This window comes from Nomia melanderi, chromosome 2 (genome assembly GCF_051020985.1).
Source record: "Nomia melanderi isolate GNS246 chromosome 2, iyNomMela1, whole genome shotgun sequence".
Lineage (NCBI taxonomy): Eukaryota > Metazoa > Arthropoda > Insecta > Hymenoptera > Halictidae > Nomia > Nomia melanderi.
This window is the reverse complement of record NC_135000.1, coordinates 441,057-458,399: the sequence shown is the minus strand read 5'-3', so window position 1 is coordinate 458,399 and position 17,343 is coordinate 441,057. Positions and strand designations below refer to the sequence as shown.

General features: G+C 33.6%; 1 long non-coding RNA gene across 3 annotated transcripts; it reads left to right on the top strand.

Annotated features, from left to right (window-relative positions):
• Nucleotides 1-3,659: 3,659 nt before the first annotated feature.
• On the top strand, nt 3,660-10,738 carry LOC143176943 (uncharacterized). 3 transcript variants are annotated; one of them, XR_013001509.1, is made up of 4 exons: nt 3,660-3,807; nt 3,902-3,972; nt 10,271-10,288; nt 10,683-10,738. It is a non-coding gene; the product is annotated as an uncharacterized LOC143176943 (long non-coding RNA). The 3 variants fall into 3 exon arrangements; XR_013001507.1 differs by lacking the exons at nt 10,271-10,288; nt 10,683-10,738 and adding an exon at nt 7,308-8,824; XR_013001508.1 differs by lacking the exons at nt 10,271-10,288; nt 10,683-10,738 and adding an exon at nt 5,546-6,045.
• Nucleotides 10,739-17,343: the final 6,605 nt, after the last annotated feature.

Genomic DNA, 17,343 nt, shown 5'->3' with positions numbered 1-17,343 from the left:
TACTGTATTGTAACATTGACTCAGGTCGATATTTAAGGCCATTGGAACCATTTACAGGAAAATTGATAATATAAAAATATTTACAGTTTCTCCTAAAAATGAATAGAATGAAATTTTATCAACCATATTACGAAAAATACTTTACACTATTCCTCATCCCTTGTGCAAGGTAATAAAAGCAATAGATTCCATTTGTAATTTGTAATTTAATTAATTACACTACGGCAGCTATGAATTTTCATAAAATTGCTGGTGTTACAATCAATGTAAAAGTATAATAAACCTATTTATATTAAATGCGTAAACCAAACTTCTTTCTATTATATTTATATTATGCTTCTGAGATGAGTTTGAAGTATCAAAGAAAAGACAATGGATGTGCCAAAATTACAAGAAATTAAATCAAAATTACAAAGAGTCATTTACAACATTGCTTTTAGAAATAATACAATTTGTGTTGTAAAAATAAACCATGTAATTTTTAATTTAAAAGATAAAACATACAGTTCTGATGAATTACTACACTAGTGTAAAGAGATGAAAGTCTAAGCCAAATACGTATACTATACTTGACGATACTTTACAAAAGCATTTTTCATACTTAGTTGGTTTATTTGTATAGTTAATAAAATTAACAGTTGAATGAGTGTTAAAGGTACTTGTAAAGGTGTGTGTATCAATTAATTTTAGAAACATTTTCATATAACTATTTTGATAAATTATATTTATCTTTATTTAGTATCTATTACAAAAAATATTATTATATATACATTTGATAATAGAAAATTATTTTTGTGTAAAACTAAAGTGATAAAATAATATAAACATAATTGTAATATAAAGGAAATAAAAAGAGGAAGCAATTTTTAATACAGAAGAAATAGAAAAGACTATAATACACTTTCAATGTAGAAAGACACGAGGAAAATAAATTTGTTACTCAAATACAAGAAAATAAAATAAAAGGGAAAATATTATTATTCACTATTAATATATTCATGGTTTCATTTCTATATTTTAGAAAATACGTTGTACATAAAAAGTTACTTACCGTTGCTGCCTATCTCCTTGAATCGTGGTACTTATTATTAATGCTGAATTATAGCTTAGGGTTGAATTGTTCTGTAATTGAATAAATAAATAATAAAAATATTAAGAAAATAAGGTAATTAATATGTGTGCAATTATATGCAATCAATATTAAATATAATTTTACCAGAATTAAAGTTGCGTCGAACATTCAAAATAACCATACACCGCTCACGAATAGCACGTCCGCATACGAAGGATACAGCACGCAATAATGGTTGGATGCTTGATCTGCGATTCTCTTCCTCATTTCTCACATGCTACCACCTTCCAGTTTCGTGTTGGTTCTCCCTTCGACTACTTTCGACGTCCTTCGGAACAGAATATTTAAACGGAGTGTTTCAATTCTTGCAGAATCATAATTTTTCTCGCAAATATGTAAGTACGTTTATGTCTCCAAAAGTACAATAAAAATAAAAGCTATATTACAAACACACGAAATTATATAAGTGTGATTTCATTTACAAAATCATTTTCATCGTATTACATATTGAATGCTTCTATATTTTTAATACAAGGTATAGATATTATATTGTGTTATAACTTTCTCAGAATTACATTTGTGTGTAAATACTATATTATTGAATATTTTTATATCACATATACATACGTATTATAGAATTCTTTACTTTTGTACAACCTTATTGAATATTATGATTTTACATAATATTATCACCTTTCTGCTAATCGAGTTTCAAGAAGGTATCATTTAAATTCAAAAATCACAATTATAAATACAGTATTTTGTATTATAATTATATACAACATTTTATATATACTAATTGTGTGTACAGATTATATTAAACACTAAGGATATTGAAACTTATTTTCAATAAATATTTCTATTTTATTTAATTTTACATTCATAGTCCAAAAAGTTTTCTATTATGAATAACATTTAAAAGTTTGGTTGTAACTTAATAATACTGTTTATTACTTAGTACAATAGATATGTACATGTTAAGAATTTGTGCTTTTCTGTGAAGTGCTAATGCATATAAAACTGTTTCAATTAAACTCCAGGCATTCCAATTAATAATCTTCTATATAATGAATTTGTTACTCAATAATATCATGTTATACATATTGTTAATATTTATATGTGAAATAAATGAATATATAAATTTTATTTAAGCAGTTTTAGATAAAACAATGAAGTTTTTACTTTTATAGTAGTAAATAAGATAAAATATTTAATTGAAAGTTCTGAACTGTACAATGGAAACAATATAAATTAATAGGGTTAAGAAGAATTATTGAAATTATATATAATTGTTTTTAAGTCTTTTTATAACCACCTGGAAAATTGAAAATATTTGAAGCATAAATAGACGTCTGATGTTAATTTTAATATTGAAGGGTCTAAAGAAATACTACCATTATTTTGTCTTTTTTTACAACTTACAGATGGTATATAAAGTAACACAGAGCATAAGCAAAAACAAAAGATGTGTTACTGCTTATTTGGAATAACAAAATAACACCACTTATACAATTTAATACTGTAGTAATGCATATAATGCAATATATGTACTTGTATTCATAAGAGATATCTTGAATAAGTACTTATATGCTGTTACTAAACAAAAATGGTAGAAATTTTAATACAACAAGAACATCTAGTTATAAAAGAAATTTTTTCAAATAAAGTTAAGTAATGATACAAGAACAATTTTAAATATACATTATATACCAGAAAGAACACATACTACAATCAATGCAAACAGAGAAATACAAATTCTTAATATACAGATATTGTACTAACTAATAAACAGTATTCTCAAGTTACGTCCAGACCTTTAAATGTTATCGATAACAGAAAACTCTTTGGTCTGGGAATAAAATTCAATCACATTTAATGTTTTAATATCACTATTAAATATTTTTATACAATTTGAATATAGTTCATTTTATCAACCCACCTTATGATTTACTACCATAGGTGCAAATATTTATTGAAAATAAGTTTCGATGTCCCTATCATTTAATGTAATTTGTACGCACAATTCATACAGATATAGAATGTTATATATAATTATAATCCAACACATTGTATTTATAGATAGTGACTGATAGTTGTCAGTCATTCCCCTTCAAACATTATATAAAGAAGATACAGTATACTGTAACAATTAACAACTACCAGTGGTAGCAGAGCATTGTAAAAAGGTAATAAACGTATGAAAAATCAAAATATTCAATAGGGTTCTACAAAAATAAAGGATGCTATAATATATATATTTGCATATATGATATAAAAATATCCAGTAATGTAATATTTATATACAAGTGTAATTTTGATAAATTTATAACACAATGTAATATCTATTGTATGAAACATATAAAAGCATTTAATATGTGATATAATAAACATGATTTTGTAAATAAAATTATACTTATAAAATTTCGTATGATGTGTAAATGTAACTTTTATTTTTATTATATTTTTTAGAGATATAAACATACAAAGTTTCGACAAACCTGGCGGTTTCGTAAGAATTCAAACGCTTCGTTCAAATGTTCTGTTCCGAAGGACGTCGAAAGTAGTCGAAGGGAGAACCAATCACGAAACTGGAAGGTGGTAGCATGTGAGAAATGAGGAAGAGAATCGCAGATCAAGCATCCAACCATTATTGCGTGCTGTATCCTTCGTATGCGGACGTGCTATTCGTGAGCGGTGTATGGTTATTTTGAATGTTCGACGCAACTTTAATTCTGGTAAAATTATATTTAATATTGATTGCATATAATTGCACACATATTAATTACCTTATTTTCTTAATATTTTTATTATTTATTTATTCAATTACAGAATAATTCAACCCTAAGCTATAATTCAGCATTAATAATAAGTACCACGATTCAAGGAGATAGGCAGCAACGGTAAGTAACTTTTTATGTACAACGTATTTTCTAAAATATAGAAATGAAACCATGAATATATTAATAGTGAATAATAATATTTTCCCTTTTATTTTATTTTCTTGTATTTGAGTAACAAATTTATTTTCCTCGTGTCTTTCTACATTGAAAGTGTATTATAGTCTTTTCTATTTCTTCTGTATTAAAAATTGCTTCCTCTTTTTATTTCCTTTATATTACAATTATGTTTATATTATTTTATCACTTTAGTTTTACACAAAAATAATTTTCTATTATCAAATGTATATATAATAATATTTTTTGTAATAGATACTAAATAAAGATAAATATAATTTATCAAAATAGTTATATGAAAATGTTTCTAAAATTAATTGATACACACACCTTTACAAGTACCTTTAACACTCATTCAACTGTTAATTTTATTAACTATACAAATAAACCAACTAAGTATGAAAAATGCTTTTGTAAAGTATCGTCAAGTATAATATACGTATTTGGCTTAGACTTTCATCTCTTTACACTAGTGTAGTAATTCATCAGAACTGTATGTTTTATCTTTTAAATTAAAAATTACATGGTTTATTTTTACAACACAAATTGTATTATTTCTAAAAGCAATGTTGTAAATGACTCTTTGTAATTTTGATTTAATTTCTTGTAATTTTGGCACATCCATTGTCTTTTCTTTGATACTTCAAACTCATCTCAGAAGCATAATATAAATATAATAGAAAGAAGTTTGGTTTACGCATTTAATATAAATAGGTTTATTATACTTTTACATTGATTGTAACACCAGCAATTTTATGAAAATTCATAGCTGCCGTAGTGTAATTAATTAAATTACAAATTACAAACGGAATCTATTGCTTTTATTACCTTGCACAAGGGATGAGGAATAGTGTAAAGTATTTTTCGTAATATGGTTGATAAAATTTCATTCTATTCATTTTTAGGAGAAACTGTAAATATTTTTATATTATCAATTTTCCTGTAAATGGTTCCAATGGCCTTAAATATCGACCTGAGTCAATGTTACAATACAGTAGCTTTTCTCATGTTTTCTTGTATCAATATTGTCTTCGACCTTTCGCGTTACGCACTGTGATTGTGTTCATGAACACGGCCGACGGATGTAATTACAATATATTAACTACCATGCTGAATAAATGTATTGGCACGATGTAATTCTGACGGTATAAATATCCATATAATATAAATTTCATTTTACAATATATGCGGTTTGTGGGAATACAAAAGTACTGGCATTTTTGAATGTATAATTAACGGTATGACGTTAATATTTTATTGCTAAACCTTTTTTTCGTGCGTATCTATTAACGCTAATAATATTACTATTATTATTATTGAAAACATATTTTCAGTGTTTTTCTCCACATGTTACGAACTGCACATGTTCATCCCAGAATTCGGTTTTCTTCTAATTCACATTAACTCACCTTATTTAAGTATGTAAACGTCAATCTCGTCGAAAAACAATATACTTTTTCAGAGTTTAGAATCTGTTGAAATTGTTTCCTTCACGAATTTTTTTTATTTTTTTATTTAGTTCGTTAACTTTCTGACCTAACCCAGACCGCACGTCAGGAGACTGCCGGAGTCACCTTTGGCTCAAGGCTGTTGCTCGAGACACTCCCCATCAGTCAATAACATGAGCCATAAGTGACTTGGGCGTACTGTTTCGAAGGTTAATAAAAAACTATAGTTTTCTTCAGACAATACATGTAGCTTATCTATTATTTCTCAATATTCTTTTTAAAGTCGATATTTTTTAGTATATTTAAGATTTTTCGTTTGTTTCAAATTGTTAATTTAAAAAAGTCACTTTAAATTATTTTCTTATGCTCAATGTTTAAATAATTTCGTAACACATCTAATAGTGAATTGGTTTCTTTGTGTAATTTTCACGACTTCATTATGTGATTAATTGTTTCATATAAATTTAAGGCCATTTTTCTTTTTTATTACTTTTATTGTGTTTATGTGCATTTTTGCACTTTTATTTGATTACTGTTCATTCAGTAAAATGTTATCTGTCTTATAATTAGAAAATGATCATCAAGAGGTCATATTAATCTCTTTTAAACAGTATTTTATATTGTTTTGTTAATTTTTTTGTTATATATATATATATAGTGTGTTTCATCTAATTTTATGTATATTAAGATCAGTTTTTATGCAATGTATCATAATATGTAAAATATATATATATTTAGAAATATAGACTTCTATAAAGTTATGTTTTTTTTAATCATTTTGTTCAGAACTTTATATCTTTCATTTTTTTAAGGTATTTCAATTTCTCTATTTATTATTTAGAAGTACGCTCATTAGATAATATATTTGATTAAGGATCCTTATAGTGAATCACAATCTAAATTATACATTTCCTATAAAAATATACCTCTTGCGATAAAAAAAATTTAGAGTGATTTATTGTTCGAAAAAAATATAAGGAATACATATTATAAATGACTTTGTATTAATTGTGTTACAGTGTTAATGGAAATGTTCTCTTTATATTCAGTTTTTATTTAGTTTACACCATACGATAACTTTACTTTTTTAAAAATGAAAATCCTTATTTACGTACACATATGTAAACTTCAGCTTTTTCTTGTTATTTTTGCTGATAATGACCTAGTTTTCAAACTTTAGGTTCCTCTAAATTTTTTTTACTATGAATTTCTCATAGTATGTGTTAAACTTCTTGTGTAATATATTATTCTATTTTTCTTTTCACAGTACTTTATAATATATTGAATTACTAACGTTACCCTTAATAATTTCTTAATAACAATTTGTCATATTCTTTTTTAGTAGTTTTTACTATATTTTATATTTTTAGCACGAGTATTCCCTAAGGTGAATATCAATAAAATATATAGAGTGGTTCAAATAAAGTATTATATACCATTTTTTTTTTTAGAATTATAGCAGTTATGGACTTACTTTTTCTTAATTCCAATGACACAAATAAACTCTATGATGAGATTTTTCTGAAATGAATGCTATGAGTTCAAATTGGATGTAACTCATTTTTTAAAATAGAATTTTAAATATTAAATGTCCTGTAGTTGTGAAGCTTTTATGAAAGTACATAATTTTACTGTAACTATGTTTTTTATTGTTTATAGTAACAAAGTTATGGTAAAAAATTGATATTCCTTATATTTTGTTTCTAAGTTATCACTAAACTTTTTTACCATATGAAACATATTTTTATATACTGAAATTAATTTATTTTGTCTAACCACAAAAATAAAATTCTGTAAAACAATTTTGTAAAACCGAGTTATGTTCTTCCTCAGATTTTCTACATTGGAAATCTACTCTACCAATATAAGGCGTCATTGCACGTATTCAAATCGTATTATTCATACTTAATATTTCGTCTGTTAGATAAAAGGTTAATATTAAAGCTACAAGTAGCTAAGAATATTGATCTGATAAAAGCCTTCGACATGTTAGAGTGGATGTAGTGCGGCTGTTTCCAAGGACGAGCGGCAGATTGAATGACCATTGATTCCATAAAATGATACATGATAACTATTTAGCTAAAAGTTAATATAGAGTATTATTTAAAACAGGAGATATGATTTCACTTTACAGCTGCATCAATACATTAATCGAAAAACTTGGTATTCCACTGTCGTAGAACTTCTTCAATATTGTAAAGATTTTTTCACAACTTCAACAAGAGCAGAGTGCTAGCCTATTCTAGTTACTACATACACCCTGTATAAACAGAACGTATATGGTATATATGTATACAGGGTGGGGCATGTAACTAGAACCACTTTAATTACTTCTCGGTGGCGATTTCAGTGGAAAATGTTTCAGATAAAAGTTTACTTTCTTTAACGGGTACATGGTTTGATGCAATTAATTTTGTAATGGAAGAACCCGTAGAGCTCACGCGAAAGTCAAACTTGTTTTCTTGAATGAAATCGTATGTTTTTTATTGTATAATTAGATTAATACTTTCATTTTCTATAAAATGAAACATATATATGTAGGAGAAAGAAAATTTGATTGATATAAACAATATTTATATAAGTACCTATTAATGTAAGTAACTATTCTTATCACAACCAATCAAGTAACTGGCTACAAAATTAAGGTAAACAAGTTCGATGGCAAATTTTTTTTAGTGCAAAAAGACACTAAAGAGAAGACAAAAATTGAAAAATTGATTAATCAGGCGATATAGAAATTGACATAAAGTTAAGTGAACGAAAGTAAATGTAGAATATTTGATCAAATTTTAAATTAGTTATTTAACCGGTTCGCGGCACGGTTAATATTAAATGGCACAATTTTTTATAAGTTACTTATACGACGCTCGAAAACACAGAATAGGTGAAAATCTATTTAACAACAATGTTTACAATATTTAATATGCGCCAAATTGACACGTTATGTAAACCCGTGTTAACCGTGGTGGAATCAAATATTTTCGAAATATCAAACAGTCGAATAAATTAATGTTAAAACAAGACGCATTATCTTATATTCTTTGAATTATTACTCGTCCGACCTCTTTGCTTATTTTTTTAGGTATATATCAATGATTTCTGGTGTGGTAGATCTCATTTTATAAATGGTAGATGAAATTTTACTAGCAGGAACGATTTACGTTTATTACGAAAATTTCTGACAATTTTTTGTTTCTCTGGTGTTAGTTTTTAGACACAATGTAGCACTCAATTTTTAACACAATAACCTCAAGTTACAGTATTGAAATCTATATTATAAACAAATCAAATTACTTATGAATGATACCATTGTACGAATAGTTATGACACACACATTTTCAACATTTTATGAATAAAGAATATACATAGGTATCGCATTATCTCTCTTTTTCTTGTTAGTTATTCTGTAAACCTCAAAGAATGTACATGTATATTTGTTGTGTGTAGAAATATTTCTAATAAATGATGTTCTACAACACCTTTGTTAACATTATTGACTGTGCGAATACTTTTAAAGTGATTGTATATTTAGACGTAAAAATTTCCAAAACTTGTTACAAGCTTATAATCCAGTAACTAAGGGAAATATTTAAACAAGATACAGTAATATTCGGTTTAATTTGTACGACTCGTTATTATGTAGTTAATCATAATTTTTGTCGAAGTTGTTCTTAGTCTGCGATTAAACTTCTCATTAATCTTTTCTCCAGTGATATTCTGTATATAATCAAATTCACGTTCCGACATGTTTCTGTCGCTCTATGTGTAATCAACGTTATTATTTACATTTATTTGAACTTATGTTGAATACAGAGTAGATTAGATTATCATAAACCAACTGTAATACAGTTGTATGAAAGTATCATGAATATTATTGGTTCATAATTAATAAATCGTTGAAAAGGAAACCAGTAACAAGGTAAAAGTATTCAGAATATATAGAAGATATGTAATATATTCTTCTATTTAAAGTATGCAAAATACATTCAATGTTGGAAACATGTATTTGCATATAAATGTGCAGTCTAGTAAGAAATAATTATGTAGTAAAGCGTATTTCAGTTTTAGTTATTTCAATCTTTACCTTGAAACTTGATCCTTGAAATTCTTTCGAGTATAATAAGATTTAGAGTAAATCTGCTTATGTTGAATTTAATTATTTACAGTATGTTAATAACATTATTACGTTCGGTTTACGTTGTGTTCTGATATATTGTACACCTAGGTTCATTTTTACGCGATTAACTGTTACACAGTTTTTCTTACGCATTTCATTTGCTTTTACATGGTTTTGTGGTAATTATTTATATCAGTGATTCCTTACCGATTTAGATGTCCTTAAAATACGTTGTTATTTTTCTATACATGTTACCATTACTCAGCCTTAGTTTTGCGGATATATGCAGAAATATGTCTGGGAATGGGAAACTGTCGAACTTATTTACAAAAAAAGTAACCCATGTATCACTGTGAATTCCATATATATTGTTAAGGTCATTATTCTGTACACCTAGCATTTTAAACTTTTTGGCAGTGAATATTGGTTCAAAAGTTATAAAGTATTGTATTTTCGCATCACGATCAAAATGTTCGTCTTCGTCTTCATTCATTGAAGTTGTTTTTTTAACAACGTTTTTTATTTTTTAAACATTTTACTTGCTATTACACGGTTTTTAATATGTTTCACTTAACACAGTTGCGAAAGCATATAAAAGATTCGACTGAATGCATATTTATACCTTAAATTAATTTTTGTATACTTTGCCTTATTTTAACACAAATTTTCTACTTTACAGGAAATCTGTTTTTACACGGTAGGTACATTTTGTTTCTATGGCTACCTTTTTGCACGTTTTTCTATTTTCCAGGGTATTTTTTGCGCGGTTTTTTTATTTTACGCAGTTTTTTTCCTCAGTTTTTTTACACTGTACGCATCCACCGCGCAAAACAAGATCGAGGTGCAATTGGAAAATCCCAATAATCTACTAGTATTACATTCGAAAAGGCAAAATTAAAATGACTGAAATTGAAATTTTTTTACTCTTTGATTATTGTTTACGTTCACAGTAATCCGGAACACACTATCGGTCAGATCTTGATCCAGTTTCGGTCTATCCTTGTTTCGATCAAATATTTTTCAGTTATAATGATAAACACTATAAATTCCGATCCGATCTAAATTCTATTTCACTGTACCTTTGTTCATAGAAAACAAAAAACAAGGAAAGAATTTTGAATGGATTGAGGAAAAGACGCACATAGCAAAAAGTGGACAGTTTAAATACGCACAGTCCCGTACATATACAGGGTGTTTCTAAATTATTGTGCACAAATGATAAGGCGTATACAAGTCACTAAATTGACAAGGGAACCTTTTCAACCAGCGTGCACCAATTTTGATGAAACTTGCGTGAAACATAGTTCTTAAGACAATATTTGACACGGATTTTGCCTTATCGGCCAACATCCATTTTGAAAGGGTGGAAACACCTTTCAAAGTTCAGGGTTGAAAGTACATTTTCTTAAATATCTCTGAAACTACGGTGTGTATAAAAGTGAATTATCCCGAAAAATATTAGTGATACGGACAAAGGTATGAAACAAAAGTTACAGGGTATGAAGTACTACATACCACGACGGGAGGTATTTGCCCGTGACATAGCCTTAAAATGTCCTGGTAAGATTACGTTACCATTTTTAAATTGAACACCATATTTTATATTCCATATTTTTGAAACCCGCTGTGAAGCGATTCCACAACTCCGCTGCACCTCCACCTGGTAAAAAGCTAACCTTACCTATATCAATGTTTATCATATAAGCAAAACTCGTCCGAATGCAGTAGTAACACACGTTAATACTTATAATAAATACCAACTTCTGGTAAAAAAACCAGAGTACAGTTGCTCGATTTAATATTCAGACACAATGGTACTTGCAGAATTATTGCTCTGTTGCGCTACGCCGTTCGCGGTTAAGGAAATTTTAGGGAACTTCACGTGGTTAAGGTGCCCGTGGACTACTAAGGTACTCTGCTCAGGACGCGTGAAATAAATCTTATACTTTCGCTTAAATTTAGACTTCTGTTTTATTTCTGAGTTTACAAACTGGTTAAACGTTCAAGGTTCGAAATCGTTCTGATTTTTCCGATGGAAGTCTCGGTCGTTATCAGCTAGCATCTCTTCCTTTCCAGTTCTGTATCCTTGTTTTTACGTAATATAAGTATTCTTTACAAAATAAATGTTAATGTGTCCTATGGGTATGCTATGGAACATCCTCCCCCCGTTGAGAGGATGCCGATCAACATGTGAATGAGCTGTGTTCGTGTGCTTAAGACTACATGTGTGATCTGTGTGATCGAACGCGTGTATGTGTGTATGAATATGTAATTATAATCTGTGCATTTACGTTTAGCTGAGTACAGGTGTTATATTTAATCTTAATTTCTAAGATGGGTGCGGGATTCGAAAAGGTACGTCCGTAGATGCTGGCTTATTTGGGACGTTGTCCTCTCCGTTTGATTGGTAGGGTAATTGTACGATCCGCTTAACGCTCCGATCACACACATTCGTAGCGGTTGTAATCGTTACAGTACGAATAATGTTGTCGGAACCTGGATACACCTTTACTACCTTGCCGAGGGGCCACTGTATGGGAGATGTGTTGTCCATTTGCTGCGCCTGGTCAGCTCATTTAAGTACTCCCGGTGCCAACGATTCCAAAAGGTGCCTCTTTACCTTTTGGATGTGTTGCCACGTCGATAGGCGGTTCGATGGTATGTCGGTAAAATCTCGCTCAGTCAGGCTCGTAAATGAGTCGCCGATAAGGAAATGACCGGGAGTAGGTACTAAAATATCATTTGGATCGGATGACAGAGATGTGAGAGGTCGGGAGTTCAGGATGGACTCAATTTGAATTATTAGGGTGTTGAATTCCTCGAAGGTAAATAATTCAGTGCCTACGACGAGTACCAGGTGGTGTTTAAATGCCTTCACGGCCGCCTCCCACAGCCCCCCGAAATGTGGTGCACGGGGTGGAATAAATTTTCAGTGGATCGCTCTGTGCGGAAGATTTTTACCCTTCGATTATGATCGTCTGATCGAAGAAGTTCGCGGAGCTCTTTTAACTCGTTATTCACTCCGACGAAATTTGTACCATTGTGGGAGTACAGGCTCACGCAAAATCCCCGTCGAGCGATAAAACGTTTCAGTGCCGCATTGAAGGCTTCACTGGTGAGGTCGCTCACAAGCTCTAAATGTACAGCCTTAATCGCGAGGCAAACGAAGACCGCCACGTATACCTTTATCTTTGCGAGATTCCGGTGTCTTCTTTCTTTCACGTAAAAGGGTCCGCAATAATCCACGCCAACGTGCGTAAACGGTCGAGACTCGGTGACCCTCGCCTCAGGTAAGTCACATATTACGTAGTCCACGAACGGTGGCTGGGCTTGTAGACAGCGCGTGCAGGGTCTTAGCGCTTTCCAGACCTGGTTTCGCCCGTCAATGGGCCAGTACTTGCGTCTAACGGCATATAGCGTATTCTAAACGTGTTAGGACAACAAGGGGACAATTTTACGACACGGGAATTATTCTTAGAGACGTTCGTGACCATCAGCTTTCCGTCCGGTACTTTAGCAGGCCGGCCTGCAGCCAATATGCGGCACATAAGGGTTCAGCGTAGAAATCAACCATTGTCTAGTTTTTTCACTTCAGTCCAGGTATCGTAAAGTCGTGTTCCAGAGGGTCTGTTAGAATTTTAGAAAAAGTGTCCTCAAGGATTTTGACCTAATGGAATTTCCCCAGCGTTGCCAAACATTCGTTCAGCATAGCGACCGACTCCGTCACCCCCGCTCCAGGAAACCCGCGCTACAGGCGGACTGGAAGGGGATGAGACTGGGGTAGGTATCTTGCGTAGGAAGGGATAGAAAAACCGCCCCTGAGGCCCACCTTCGTATAACGAGAGGGGGGGAGTAGGCCCAGGATCAGTATCAAAACCCTTCAAACAGTCAGAAAAAGGATCAGTTTGACAGTCAGTATAAGTATCAGTTCAGAATCAGTTCAGTCAAAATCAGTACCAGTTCAGTTCAGAGTCAGAAGTAGTTCAGAATCAGCTCAGCTTCAATCAGAATCAGTTTAGAATCAAGTCAGAATCAGTTGAGAATCAGCTCAGATTCAATCAGACTCAGTTGAGAATCAGCACAGCTATCAGTCAATCAGTCATTTAGTCCCAACATTGGGTGGTCCTTCGAAAAACTCAGCATATACTCAAAAGTGCTCGTGACAATCGGAGTACTTTACAGGACGCCCAGCGTGTAAATGAGCTCGATGCTCGGCTTCAATGATGAGTATTGTTACCCGTGCCTTTGGTAACACGATGGGGTGCCGCTGTGGAAAAGGGATGAACGAGTGTTTTAATCGGCCACCAACTCGTAAGATGCCGTCCTTGTCTAAGAAGGGAGCTAAACGCTGCAATTTCCCTCCAATTTCGGAATCGTTATTCGACAGGCGCCGCAATTCCTTGGCGAAATGTGCCTATTGGAGGAGCCTAATGATGACGTTGTGGGTGTTCTTGATCTCCGAGGCGGAGAGGCTTCCCTTGTTGGTGTTATTCTTCTTCCACCTGAGACAGTACGCGATAATCCGTTGCATTCGTCTCCAAGATGAGTAGTTGTTGAGGATGCTGGTGTCCACTGTTTGCGCAATTAGGCAAGTTGCTATCCTTTTCTCTGGTATTGCATCTTCGAGTGGTATTAATTTTGTAGTTGGCCATGAAGATTCTTCATTACTGAGCCATTCTGGTCCTTGATGCCAGATGGATGGCTGAAACTCTTCGGGATGTTGACCGCGCGAGATGAGATCTGCGGGGTTGTCTGACGTTGAAACGTGTCGCCAATCCGCGACTCTTGTTTTGTCTTGTATCTCGGATACTCTATTTGCTACAAAGGTTTTTATGGTGTGTGGAGAGTTTTGTAACCAGTGAAGTACTATTGTGAAATTCGTCCAGAGTATTGTACGATCAATCTTCACATGTAGAGCCTTTTTAGCGGTGGCTAGTAAAGATGGTAGTAATAAGGCCCCACACAATTCGAGTCTGGGCATCGACGGTGCGTCTTCAACGGTGCGACCTTTAATTTCGCGAAAAGGAGTTGTACATGTATGTTACCGCGTTTGTCTGTCGATCGAATATACAAACATGTCCCGTAGGCCTTTTCACTGGCGTCGCAAAATCTGTGCAATTCCGTTACCGTTGATGTACGAGGGATGGTATTCCTTGGAAACACGACGTTGTTCAGTAACGGTAATTGTTTATAATATTGGCTCCATTCTGAGTGAATGCTCATGGGCAAAGACTCGTCCCAGTCAACCTTGATGGTCCAGATATTTCGTAACAGCATCTTGGCGGCGCTGATGACGGGTCCTAGGAGGCCAAGGGGATCATAAATTTTCGCGATCTCCGCTGTGATGAAGCGCTTGGTTACGCGTGACGGGGCAAGCTGGATTTGCACTTCGTATGATATGGAGTCGTTCGAAGAATTCCAGACGATTCCCAATGTCTTCAGACTAGACGATTCGCCGAGATGCAGCTTCTTGTTTACGTCCTGCTCTGGCAGACCCTTTAAAATAGCCTTGTGATTGGCTGCCCATTGCCGTATGTTTAGGCCCGCCAATTTCAGCATGTGGGTGAGTTCCTCCCGGATTGCGCATGCTTCTTGGATCGTTGATGCTCCGATTAGTGCGTCGTCCACATAGAAGTCCCGGAGTAGGAGTTTGGCGGCTTGAGGAAAACGGTGGCTTTCGTCCTGGTCTAATTGGCTGAGGCAACGAACGGCCAAGTACGAAGCGGCCGATAATCCGAACGTTGCCGTTTGCAATTCATATGTTTTAATTTCGCCTGCTGCATCGCGCCAGAGGTCGAATTGTAGCGTACTCGTTACGTGACACGAGGCGCCGTGACCTTGTGAGGGAGATGGTGGGCTCCCCCCGATGACCCATCCGAGCCTCGTTTTCTGGAGGAAGAGGTCAGGTTCATTGGGGGCCGATAGGTTGATTTGACCGACGCTGAGCATGGACAGTGCTGTTCCGGAGCAGAAGAGCAGGTCAATTCGTGCAGGGCGATGGAATTCCGGATCCGCTAGTTTAATGTTACGCGGAATATTTATTTTTGACCGATTGATTGCTTGATCCGGGACACATTCTGCGATTTTTGGTATCGTCAGGAATGTTAAGGTTCGCTGGTGTGCGTTGACCTTTGATCTTATAGTAGCCCTTACTGTATGTTTTGCGACGGTGGTCATCGCGTTGAGAGCCCCTACGGGAATGGAGCATTCCCTTTTTGGGATTTTTAACCGTTCAACGAGGTCTTCCGTTATGAAGTTGGTAGTAGCACCTGTATCAATGAGAGCTCTAGAGTTGAGTGGACGTTGGTTGTTGTCCAATATGTCAACTTAAGCAGTGACGAGCAGCTCATTGTTGATGGTGTCGATGGTGAATACTTTGAAACGGCTTGGCTCCTTCCGGCTCTCGCGATGCCTTTGTCACTCGCTCTCTTCTTCCTGAGCGATCGGTGACGCTCTGTGCCTCATTGTTGAACTATCACCTACGCGATCCGGGGTTGATTTCAGCCGATGAATGAGCGTATGGTGATATTGTTTGCAGATGCGGCATGAGCTCTTCTTGCAGATTTCGGGTTTATGGTCTACCTTCAAACAGTTCTCGCATAGCGATGCTCTCCTGGCGGCCGCTATTCGTGCGTCGACCGATAAGGAGTGGAATTTTTCGCAACTCCAGATCCTGTGGAATTAACTAACTGTGTCCTATGGGTATGCTATGGAGCAATCCTCCCTAACCCAATGGTGAAGTTCATCCCCTTCGTCCGGGGCGGACCTCTTCCTCTGGCTTCGGTTCACCTTCAGGCGAGTGGAGGTGGAGATCTCCGGTCAAGGCGCGAGAGCGAGGGCGATTCTGAGCGCACGTGCTAAGGGAAAGCGTGGGACCCAGAGAAAAAATAAAGAGATCTCCAGCAAGCGGACGCGGTAGTTCTTGAGAAAATTTCTAGCCCCTCATAAATAACCAAGGTACCGAGAGGACTTCGACGACAGCGAAGATCGAACGTGATTTTAGTTAAGAGTGTCAGTTTAGATATGGTCTGTAATAAACGAATCTTTAGAGGCAACAAGCAAAGTAGTTTCCTTTCTCTGGTTTCCGACCTTCTCTTAACCCGACCGCCCGCGTTGAGTGACTTTTAGATAGTACGCTTCGCGTTATAATTCCTTAGCTTAATTGTTTGTATTTCCCTCCTAATTTATGAGCTGCGATCACGGAACGCAGCTGTTTGCTATATTCACCCGGCGTTACCGTTGTACCGTGCCTATCTAATTCACGTGATAGCGTTACACTCTATATGAGTGTATCTCTTATAACTCTTTATAAGTACTTGAAACATAGATATAGAATTTTCTGATTTGCAACGTGTTAACACCATTTCTACCGAAGGTTAATGACGAAGTTCATTATGACATTAATTATTTGAAACCGCAAGAACTGCGACACTTACTTGATACTTGATATTCTGATATTTTCTGATTTTTGTAAATTTTAGTGGAATAAATAATATTCTTTCTAGTTATTAAAGGTTTTACTCATTTGTTCGTTTTTCTAGGTCGGAAAGCCCTTCTTTTTATAGCTTGTGAATATGTTATATAATAATTTCAGAAGCCAAAACATACGAACTTAACTGCATTGGCTTCTGAATGATTCATTTACAAATGATCCGATCGACAAACTTACCTTTAGGATAAAGTAAGCGATGAGTTATAGTGGGTGTTCGAATCATTTTTCAACTTCGGAATTCAATATAATTTCGTTCATAG